General features: G+C 38.2%; 1 protein-coding gene across 1 annotated transcript in view; it reads left to right on the top strand.

Moving 5' to 3' along the window:
* Positions 1 to 12487, top strand: part of EYA1 (EYA transcriptional coactivator and phosphatase 1) — a 225684-nt gene that overhangs the window by 68681 nt on the left and 144516 nt on the right. The window lies entirely within an intron of this gene.

The raw sequence follows: 12487 nt of genomic DNA on the forward strand, positions 1-12487 counted from the left end.
CAAAATGAAAAACAGATGTTCTGTGTTAACTTTAATAGCAAGCCTTCTATTCAGATTGAGGTAGCTGGACCATCTACTTGGATAGAGGACAGAAACAATATAGATATTGTGCAAGAAGAATTTATACGTTATATGTTCCATAGATAGTATTGTACTGGTATGTTTCCATACTTTTTTTTGCTGTTCGCTTTAAGGCATATTTAGCATGATGGCTGTAAATAGAAAACCTTGTTGTAACATAAATGTTGCTTTGAACAGGGCTGTTCTTTTAGCAGGTATTTAAGAGGACTCTGCTTTTATATGAAATATAATTTGCATGATACACAGAAAAAAAATTTGTAGTCTGACCTTTCAGTGGACCAAAAAACCAAATACAATATATAATTATACAATATACAAATAAAAGGAAATTGGGAGTTTATCTGAGATATTCAGTGTAGTGCAGCATATATTTGAATTTGGTATTTGGGTAATGCATTCTGTTAAGAGTTCTGTTCCTCTTGTCATTCGAGTTGGGCAGCTTAGATGTAGTAGATTGGGTATGGAAAGGAAAACAATGAACTCATGATTTGTACTCCTGAATCTCCGAATGGCTCAGTCTTATTTTCTTTATCTGTAAAATGGGCATGATAATGCAATTGATACATAGCTGCCTCATGGAGATGTTATGAGGATTATGAAATTCAATAACTACTAGTGCAGAGTACTACACTTAGGAAAGAAAAATCAAATCCTCAACTACAAAATGAGTAATAACTTGCTATGTGATAGTACTGCAGAAAAGGATTTGGCCGTTACTGTGGATCACAAATTGAGCAGTAGCCAACGGTGTGATGCAGTTGTAAAAAAGACCAGTATTCTGGGGTGTTGTACGTGAGATATAGGAGCTAACTGTCCCCCTCTACTCAGCGCTGTTCAGGCCTCAGATTGAATACTAGATCCAGTTCTGGTTGCCACACTTTAGGTGAGAATTGGACGAAATGAGGAAATCCAGAGGAGAGAAACAAAAATGATAAAAGCTTTTGAAAACCTGACCTATGAGGAAAGGCTAAAAAAAGGGTTTTAAGAAAAGAAAAGTTTAGTCTTAAGAAAAGAAAACTGAGGGGAGACCTGATAAGTCTTCAAATACATTAGGGCTGATATACAGAGGACAGTGATCAGTTGTTCTCCATGTCCACTAAAGGTAGGACAAGAAGTAAAGAGCTTCATCTGCTCAAGGGAGATTTAGGTTAGATATTAGGAAGCTATAAGGGTAGTTAAGCACTGGAGTAAGCTTCCAAGGGAGGTTGCGGAATCCCCATTATTGGAGGCTTTTAAGAATAGGTTGGATAAACATCTCTCGGGGATGGACTAGGTATGCTTGGTCCTGCCTTGGTGCAGGGGTCTTGAGTAGGTGACTGCTTGATTTCCATTTTAGCCCTACATTTCTGAGAGTCTAAGTTTAATGAGTTAAAGTTTGAATAGCATATGTATAAAGTGCTATACATTTTTAGAACACATACGTCCCGACCACTGGTGGGCCCCACCAATCAGCTCCTCTCTCTCCCACTCTCCCAGTGCCTCCCGCCCACCATGAATCAATTGTTCAGTGACAAGCAGGAGGTACTGGGGGGAGAGGGCAGAGTGAGGGCAGGGCATACTTGGAGGAAGGGGTGGGAAGAGGTGGGTTAGGGGCAGGAAGAGGTGAGATGGGGGTGGCAGTTTGGGGGAAGGGGTGGAGTGGGGGATCGAGCAACCCCGGGAAAATGAGAAAGTCAGCGCATGTGGAGGGAGGTGTAGGAAAAGGAAAGCTCAGAAAGAACTGTTCCAGTTTATCTTGTCAATAATCCACAAAGTAAGCCATCCCCAAGTAGACGGTGACATGAATCATTATGCTTTGCAGAAGTAGACCTTGATGTGGTAGATCATAATGGCACATATGGCGGGGACAGGGTGTGGTGAAGCCAAGCTGCCCTGTACCTGATCTTCTCAAGATTGTAGCAGAAGTTAGAGTAGGCCCCCTGCTGCTTTAGCTTGACAGTTGAGTATCAGGGAGCCACAGCTGGCTCTCTCTGGCTGCCCCTCTTCACTATATCTGAGCAGTGCTCAGGCATCATATGGAATGGAGGCCATTATTTTTGTTTAGTTCATGTGCCTTTATGATCTACCAAGGTCTACCATAAGGGCTAATATATAATGGCTAGTACTGTTATACATACCCTGTAGTGATAATTGTATCAGTTCTAACTCTATGTTAATTCTTCTTTCATGGTTGTTATGATGTTTAGATGTTTAGTTGCTGTTTAGATGTTTAGTTCTTTGGCAAAATTGAACTGATTTAGCACTATGATTTAACCTTCTTGTTCTTCTGATGTCATAGGCCCAGATTCCTCTCTTTCTATAGATCCCAGAGATGTCGGTTGAAATCTGTTAATTAGATCCTATAGGCTTGATTGTTCTCTCCTTTCTCTGATAGAGCAGAGGAGCACATTCTCTCTGCACCATTAAAGCGTCAGTCTGTTTCCACTGAGTGACTTTGAACATTGTGCCCAGGGTTTCAGTGTTGGGGGAAGTAAAATATTATTTTTATTTTGCATAGCCAGTGGATGTTTGTTGTTCTCGTTGGCTGCAGAAGGTTTTTTGGTTTATATGTCTCTTGTCATATTTTAAATAGTCTGGTACTTTCCTTAGTCACTCAAGTTTTCTCCAGAGGTCAGTGGATCTTTCCTCACTTGTATTGTTCTAACATCCTAATCTAGTCAGATGAACAAGATGTGGCCCCTTTCCCCTAGTTACAGTCTATGCCCTTTCTTCACCTCTTCAAGGTTATCAGCCCTGGGATGAGGACAGAAAGATGGAAAAGAAAGAGTTAGTCCTTGGTGGTGGTTTTCTTCGTTAAATTTTCATTTCTCATCCAAAAGTGATTTTTTTATTTTATCATTTCACTTTTGGTCATTGGTTTCTTTTGGAACTTTTGTAATTACTTGTTCACTTTTTCATCTGTAGCCATGATCCTGGCTTTCTATCTTCACCAGCAGACTCAGAAGTCAAATATTGTCATTATCAATGAAATCCTAGATCCTAAATTTCCTCTAAATTTGCTTCTGAGAATTTCCTTTAATTTCTTCATCAAATTAGATCACCTTTCCTGTTTCTTAATGGTTTTCATAAACATCTTGGGAGTTCTGCTCCCCTTCCTCTCCCCAAGGTCCTTATCTTGTCTCCTTATGTGAAATCTTAGCGAGTTCTTTAATAACACTTAATTTGCAGGTTAAGGAGCAGTATATCAGAGTCAATTGACCCAGGCTCGTAGACTCATTGCTGCAGGTGTTTTTGCAGTGAAGATGTACCCATGGGCACAGCACATGGTTTTACCAGCCACTTTGTATATGTCTACACTGCTGCTGGGAGTGAGTCTCCCCACCAAGGTAGACAGACTCTTGCTAGCATGCTAAAAACAGCAGGGTGGACGTTGCAACGCAGATTAGCGTACGGGCTCTGAAGCTCACCAGAGCCCATGCTCCAGGCTGAACCACAATCTTCACATAGCTATTTTTAGTGCACTAGCTTGAGCCCCACTAGCACAAGTTTGTCTATCCAGGCTGGGAGGTTCACTCCCAGCTGCAGTGTGGACATACCCTAAAAGATCTGGCAAACTTGTACCAGGATTGGAATGGGTAGGGCATTGCTTTTAGCTGCCTCTTTGGTCCCAGGCTTACAACAGTGTTGCAAAATAGACAGTCTTGGCTAGCTAGGCCAGAGTTATTAAACAGAAGGCAAAAAGAGAGTGATAGGAAAGAAGAAAAATAAGGTGGGGGGAGGGAGAAAAGGACATGTTGGGAGGAGGAAGGTGTACGACAACAGGAACCCAAGTCTCTCATTCTAGGTGCTGTTCAGGATTTAGCTCAAGTTGGTGGAGATGGTGATGTCATCTGGGTCCCACTCTGGCCTGGAGTGACCAAGACAACTCTCAGGATCATGAGAATGAAGGCCCAGTGGTGTCAAGGTGGATCCTGGGGTGGCAGCCATGATGATAAATTGGTAAAGCTTGCTCTTTTCTGTCCATCTATCCTTCACGCCAGCATCATAATTATTCCTCCCCCCAAAATCTTTTTAAGGACCCCCCAAAAGGGGTGATAAGCAGAATAGCTCACCTTCTCATTATTTTGTTGACCATTTAGGCCTAATTTCTGACAGACCTATTTTGGTTTATTAATTTCTGGTTCCCTCCTCTTGTTTACATGATGTGAAGTTATGTAGTCTTTGGATTGTATTAGTAGACCTTTTTGTTTGAACTAATTCAGCCTTTCTGTCTCCTTTTTGTCTATTTTCTATCAATGTTCATTTTTACAGGTTCCTGTAACATTTTGTGAACCTTGATCCACATTCCAACAGTCGAGATCACAATAGGGTTAGACCGACTAGACCCCTGTTGTTACAACTCTTTAGGAAAACCTCAGTGTTACAGAATTGCTATTTTTCAGAGTAACAGCCGTGTTAGTCTGTATTCGTAAAAAGAAAAAAGAAAGGAATACTTGTGGCACCTTAGAGACTAACCAGTTTATTTGAGCATGAGCTTTCGTGAGCTACAGCTGTAGCTCACGAAAGCTCATGCTCAAATAGAATTGCTATTAGTTGCCTTAGTTAATTTCTAAACAAAAATGAATTATGTCCTGTTACTCTGACTGGATTAGGACATTGTCACAAAATGTAAGACGCACCTTGAGTCACTTTACTTTTGACCCAAAAGTAGTTGCAGACCTTGATCAAGCCCTCACTGTCCTGCTCCCCCTTTTTTTAGCTGCTCCAAAAAATGGTTGTGATATGTCTGGAGTTACTCATTAAAACCTGTCACTTACAAATTCAAGGATGCAGAAATAATTGGTTCTGCTTTGTGAATTCAGAATTAGGGCTTTGCAGACTGCTTGGTTTCAGGTGAGCTCTGGGGGGTCTATGCAGAGTGTATTCTGTGGTGTTAGCCAACAGCCCAGGTTCATAAAAGTTCTCAGCACTTCCTTCATCTACCCTATCTGTTTGCCCAGCCCTCTGTAGCTTTGGTGCCTTCAGAAGAAAACCAGTGGCCTGCTCCTGAGCTGCTTCTTGAGTCCTCTCACCTGACCCCGACACCATCACAAAGATCTCATGGGAGTACATCCAGCAGAAAATTTGGGGGCACTTTGTTAATGTCAACAGGCTTTCCAATTCTTGACTGACAGTCTGAGGGGTTTGGCAGGAAGGCTCCTTCTCGCAACTCCCCAAAGGCCAGAGTGAGCTGCTTTAGTAAGATCAAAGGTAGAGATGTCTAATCCCTAACATAGTAACTGGAGAATACACTAGGGATTACAGGGCTTCTCTTCCACATGTGGTCACTAGGGAAGATGGGGCATATCTGGTCCAGAGCCCAGTATTCTGACTGGAGGTAGAGGCAGGAATGTTTTCCCTTTTCCTACTGCAGTATAGGAATGTGTGTGCTGGGGGTTTTGTTGCTTCCTGCCAACCCCTAGAAGGCCTCTGGGAAATCCACTACTCTTTAAGGCTGTAGGGAGGTGTAGTAGAGGGCCATTTGTCCCCAGGAGATTGGAAGAGGAAACCAATTATTGGGTCCCTCTGAAGGTGACCAAAGATAAGAAGGGGCAAGGGAGGGATCTTTTAGTATTGAGGTGGTGAGAGATGTGTGATGTCTATGAAGGAGGAGATTGGGGTCTCATTGAAATTCATGCTAGCCTGTCTTCAAGCAGTTTTACTAAGGGTAGTTTGCCAACACCCTGGCAACAGAACATGAAGGTTTGTGTTCACAAAATACACACATGGTCAAAAACTGCAGCTTTGAACATTTCTGTATAGAACATCCCTCCCAGCCTGTAAGCAGGAAAAATATTACTGTTTTGGTTTCTTTTTATTTTAAGTAGACGTCTACTGTGTAACCAAAGTTTTGTTGTTCATTATGCTGACTAGTATGTCTCAGAGAGAACTGAGGTCGTGGAAATTATCTGGGGAAGGATTTCACGGCAGCAGGAAGAAATCCAGAAATGGCAGTACAAATATTGCTTTTGATTGGTTTTGCAGTCTGTTAAATTGATGTGAAGGTGGGAACACTTATTACATATGAACTGGTGAGTTGAGAAGCAGAAATTTTATTTTATTTTTGGCCAATAGCAGTTTAAATTGTAATTTCTTGTGTTTCTGTTTACTATTTTTTGTAAAGGGCAGGCCAAGATCTTATTGTTCTAATTTGTTGAAAGGAGGCTCTAAGCCCTCATCTGGGAAGCCATTTTTCAGCCCTGAATTCAGTTTGAATATCAGACCCAAAGTGTGTCAGAGTTTCTCAAAGATACTTGTAGAAAATTGATGGCTTTCTAGATCTAAATGATGATTGGAGTGTGCTAGAGTTGCATTTACAGGACACTTCCTGCGAATCTCAACATTTCCTGTAAAAAAAATAAAAAAATAAAAATACACATGTAAACAAAAATCAGATCCCTAACGCAAATTATTTATGCACAAAAATAGGGTTTAAAATGAGTTTTGGAAAAATGGTGAGTTCACATAACTGTACAAATATTCTTTCTACTGTTAATTCTCATTCCTTAGTGTCCTCATCTGGGCGTATATCAGTGTAATGCATATCAGCAGAAAGCAGAACTTTCTGTAAAACGCCTTGCTAATTGACTCACTATTGCTGGATACTCATTCATTGGCACAATGCATTGAATAAGCAGCTAGTACAAAATGGATTAACAAGCTTAGTTTGTTGCTGAAGTTATTATATTTTCATATTATGTAGTGATCATAATACATTTGAGGACGCATGGAAACCATTGTTCAGCCTCATGGCAGTGTTAAATTCTGGGTATTCAAATGAGCCCAACTGGCTGCCAAAGTTGGGAGTTTAAATTGCCTGTCAGGAATTAGTACAAAGTAAAAATGAGTACAAATATGTGAAGTAAAGAAGGAAAGGCAGTTATGTCGGGTAGATTTGTGTATGGTTTGATTCCCCATCAAATTTCATCTTTTTTTCTTATTTGAGCTCTCCACCCGCCCTCCTCCCCCCCTCGGTGACTCATTTGATTGCTCTCTTACTATGTGGGGACTTGTGGGTTGCAAAGGAAAATAGAAGTTGTCAGTTGTAATTTTGATCTGTGTTGTGATATCTGTAGCAATGCCAAATATGGTTGTCTGCTAAGCTTTTTTTATGCAAATACTAGTTCCGAGACACAAACTGAAATAAAGTTTATAACGTTAGCGGGGGAAAATAAATAGAACATTTTAGTTTTTTTTGTTTTTAAACAACCAATATTTGAAAGCCAAGAAATTCAAAATTAAGGTTACATTTCAAGCAATTATGGAAAGGATAAGTTGAAGGCGACTTGCAAAAGGAGGGAAATAATTTGTGCCCTTTGTTTGTTATATATAAAGAAGGCCCAAAACTTAATTTCACAATGTTCATCTTGTTTTTTTTTTAACCTTAGAAGTGTGATGAATATCGAGTATCATCCTGCTTACTTTTGCTGGATATCTCTTTGGAGGAGCGGAGAACTAGACTGGGAGCTTCCTTAGCTCTTAATTGAAGGGGTGGGTTATTAAATGTTCAGCAAAGAAATCCTTCCTCCCAACTGTTTCTATGGCATTTGTATTAAATAGACTTGAATAAAAACACACACAAAACCGAGAGTTTTGAACAGCTGACTGCCTTAGGAGGTGGAAGAATGGAAAGGACAATTAGTTTCAAACCTGGGTCCATGAGGCAAGGCATTATAGTAGAAATGATGTGGTTTGAGCACACTCAGCTCTTCCTAAAGTCAGTGGGAGATGAAAATCTCTGAAAATCAGGCCACTTATTTAATTGTTGAACTTCAAGCAGAAAATGTTGGCCTTGATATGTCTCACAATACATGTAAATTGCTGATTGCCTTCAGAAGCATAAAACAAACAGACCACTTAAAAATAATAATTTGTGGTCATTTCTCTAGGGAGTTTTTGCTAGTTCCCTTAAGAAGAACCATCTCAATCATTCATTTTCAGAAAGTCAGTGGGTCCTCTGAACCACCAGGTAGTAAACAGAAAAATTAAGGAGGAAAAAGACCTTTCAGAGAAGCTAAATGATTCCTTTGTATCATATAATAAAGAAAATCTATACAAAGACCTACTGTTATAAGGTAACAAAGATGAGGTACTGCTGGAGTTTGTGGTTCCAAGAGGAGATGCTGAACAGATTAATGAACAGTAACAGGTAGCCAAGAATTTTGAAGGAACATGAGAAGAGCATGGCTGAACTGTTCATAAATAGAGCTGGTCCAAAATGTCAAAATTGGATTTTTTTTTTTAATGAAAGATGGTGAGAATTTCCCCAAAGTATTTACCCAGTTTTCAACCAGTTCTATTAATTAAAATATGAATTCTCTCATTAAAATCACCTGTGACACTGGAGGTTTGGAAACAGTAAACGTTTGATCTTCATAAAGGATGCGGGTGATCTTGGAAATTACAGGTAGGTGAGCTGTACTTCCAGGTAAATTGGTTGAAATGATTATAGAGTTATAAAACACTTAGATCAATATGGATATGACATGGACAAACCTGTGAGGCTTCTGAATTCTTTTTGTCATCAAGATAGTGGATAAAAAGAACTAGGATATAGAATTTATTTGAAATTTCAAAAAGCTTTTGGTGAAATCCCCCACTATATGATATTCTGGAAACTAAGTAGTCATGAGGCTAGAGATACAGTTTTGTCTGGATTAAAAACTGGCTAAAAGACCAGAAACAGATTGGTAATAAATAGTCAATTTTCACCATGTCAAAACTTTAATTGTATAGTGTCCCAAGAATCTGTATTGGAATTCTATGTTTAATATTTTCACTTGTCAATCGAATAAGGGTTAAGTGCTGAGGTGGCAAAATTTATTATTGAGACAATTATTTAAGATAGTAAGGACTAAGAAACACTGAGGAACTTCAGAGGAACATAATAGGGCTGGGCAACTGGGCAGCACAATGACAGATTAAATTTAATTTTGACAAATATAAGGTAACACACATTGGAAGGGATAATATGAACTATTCGTGCACAACATGAGATTCCAAAGTAACTGAAACCATTGAGGAAAAAGACCTGGGCATCATTGTGGGCATCTCACGGGAACTTCTCTTTAATGCACAACAGCAATCAAAAAGGGAAATATTAGGATGTTGAGTGAACAACAAGGGGGGACATCAAGGAAACTGAAAGGTAGTTAATTTAAATTGATAAATGAAAACACTTTTTTACATAACACATAATTAGCCTATGAAACTCACTTTCAAAAGATATAATTGATGTCAAAAATTCACTTGGATTAAAAAAGGATTAGACATTTATTTGGATGCAAACATCTACAGTTACATTAAATGGGATTGTTTAAAGAGTTATGTAATTATCATATTTCAGGGCAGAAGCCAATGTCTAATTGCTTGGAGCTAGTAAGAAACTTCACCTTATGGGCAGGTTGTCCTATAAGGGTTTCTTGCACCTTTCTTTAAAACCTCTAGTCCTAGCTAGCTTTGGAGAAAACCTGCAGGACTGATGTGGCATGGCAATTGCTATGTTGACAGCTTGCGAATGAACACAGCATTTTTTAATATAATGGTAGTTGGTATATCTCATTAGAAAAGAATGTCTCCTTAGTAGTTTTAGATGACAAAGCCACTTTGTTCAGTTTTTAGGTCTTGTACTTTTACTGTTTACAAGATAACACCTTTCTTATCTGAAAAGATGTACCCTTCATCATTGATATTAATTCATAACTGATCACCTGTAAATGAGATAACTGCTTAGACTCTATGGTTTTAGTATCCTAGTCTAGCTAAGTGCTTCTGGAGACTCGAAGCACAAAACTCTGCTTGCTCAAAAAGCTTGTTAATGGGTCCCAGATGACATAGCTATCAATTTTTTAGTATCAGATATACATGCTGTATCCATTATAACTTTCACTTAGAGGCAGACTTGACTTAACTGTACAGTAGCTTGTAAGGTTTTTCTCTTATTTTCATTATGAGAGGGGGACAAAACTTAGCAATGTTAGTTGAAGTGAAAATACATATCTGAAAAGAAAATGTATGGTGTGTGTATAGTGACACTGAGACAGCTGATGTCTTTCCAAGAACTGCAAGACTTTTTTTTTTTTAAACATTTCCCAGGTTGTTTAAATGTGCTTTGTAAGCAATGATAAAATGACAAGTTATCATTGATCTGTCCTTTCCTCCATCTCAGAGGGATTCATTAAATAATGCATGTACCCATGTGAATTACCCTTCTTCACTATACTATCCCCAGACCATTAGCCAAATATAGCAATACTAGCATCTTTCAACCCCTAGAAACCCTTTGGCTTTCATTTAATTAAATTATCCCATTATGAAAACTCTTATAATGAGATTAAATTTAATTATTTATCAGACACTTATTTGCACTAGGGATCCTATCAATTATGTATGGTAGTGCTAAACATTTTTCAATCCATCACCTTTTCTTTTCATGGAAGGTGCAATTTATTAAGAGCATCTGAAGTACGGTAACAGTGGAGCTATAGCAGAAATATGCATGCCATCCTGGTTCAGTTAAAAGCAAATGAAATAGGAAAATAGAGAGGAAAATTCATTTCCCATTCATATTTAAATACAAAACACAGATACAGTATCCTGTGTTGTTTTAATTATTTGATGTAACAGTTTTTTCAAGTGTTGTTTAATAAGACTTACAACCAGTCTCTTTGGATTTGGTTTATTTTTTCTGGTTGTATTATGCCATGCTGAGCAACTAACAAATACCCACGTTATGCACAGAAGTTTTAATGTCTAATTAGAGCATTTAAAAGAAAATATATAAAATAGCTTAAACTGATGTAACTATTAAGCATATAATTTAATTTCTTATGCATTACTGGAAGAATATAACGTTCTGAGAATATAAAGTAATTGACCATAGAACTACATTTTAAGGATGCACTTAATGTATGTAGGAAATAAAATGTCAGTAGCCAAGTCTGCAGTTGCCAGAAATACTGCATTACTTGATCTTTCAAAAAAAGATAGAGGGAAATATTTAGGTTTCCAAAAATTGTTTCAAATGGAATGATATTTTCTGGTGAATGTTATGAAAAAGACATAAATGTCAACACAGCTCAGAGCTCTTTTTATCAGATCTCGTCAATATGTAATTAATTATTCATCTGGAGTTCTGTGTGGCTCAGGGCAGGATTTCAGAGAGCTTGTCATTTTCAAAATTGCATAGTCATCACAAGATTGCTTGTTTTTTGCTTTTACAAATAACATGGACATAACTGATCAGCGGCATCTGGTTAGATGATGCGTACAACTGAATGGTAAAGTTAACAACAATAGCCTTTAAATATAGCAAATGCTTTTAAAATGTTACAGAATTCTATCCACCTTCAAAATGCTCATGTTTCTTGTTCAAGTGAGACTGTACGGGGGGGAAGGGTGGTAGGATGTCAAACAAAGTGATTTACACCCTTATTTCCTCGTGTTAGTGCTGAAAGAGGATGTTTGCTTCATTAACTTAGTAATTCACTGCTACAATAAACTAAATATTTGAGAGAATTTAAGTGAGAATGGCCCCAAGTTTTGACAGATTACTATTGAATATTTTAATCCTTCTTATATTGAAAGAACTAGATATGATACATATAATTAATAGAAAAATAACACCTATCTGACAAAAGTCAATTGTATCCCCTGGCTATCATGTTATCAAAGGCTATATAATGTAATACATGGCACCTGAGATAATAAATATTAACTGATTAACCTTCACTACAATCCTGTAAATTAGATAAAGGTAGGTAAGATATTTTGATAGCCATTTTCCAGATAGGGAGACTGGGGCACAGCAAGCCGGTGTCAATGCCAGGATTAGTAATCAGGTCTCCTGGTTAGCAGCACCAAGCTATAAGAACAAGTCCAAACTCCTACTATAGCTATGAAATATAACTTTGCCAAAAAAATGTACCACACTTTAACCGATGGGACTACCATATACAAACAACTGTATGGTGAAATTAGCGTTAGAATGCACATTCGAATCTACAACAAGGAATAATAAAAAATTGAGCAAAAAATAGAAAGGAGGTTAAATAAAAGTTATAGAATTAATGGAAGTTGAGAGAAGAACTCTTGTCTCTTTTGCCATTGGTACAATGTTGTTGTGAATGCTGACTGTGATCGGTTCTGTACAATTATATCTGAAGGTACAGATCTCCTTTCAAGGGCTTACATACTAGTATATGCTCAGTCAAAACAGTTAGGACACATTTAGGTGGATGCCAGCATTGGTTGGAAGTGGTGGTGGTGGAAACCTGGAAGGACATTTTTGAAGGCTTTGCAGAATAACTGTGTTTGAAGGAGGGATTTGAAGGTGAGAGGTATTGCTGTTTAGTCTTTGAGAGAAGAGTAGGAGGCACCAGGGAAGAAAGTGTGAAAATGAGAGTGGAATAAGGATACAAGCGTTGAT

Source organism: Natator depressus, chromosome 2 (assembly GCF_965152275.1).
Source record: "Natator depressus isolate rNatDep1 chromosome 2, rNatDep2.hap1, whole genome shotgun sequence".
Classification (NCBI taxonomy): Eukaryota; Metazoa; Chordata; order Testudines; family Cheloniidae; genus Natator; species Natator depressus.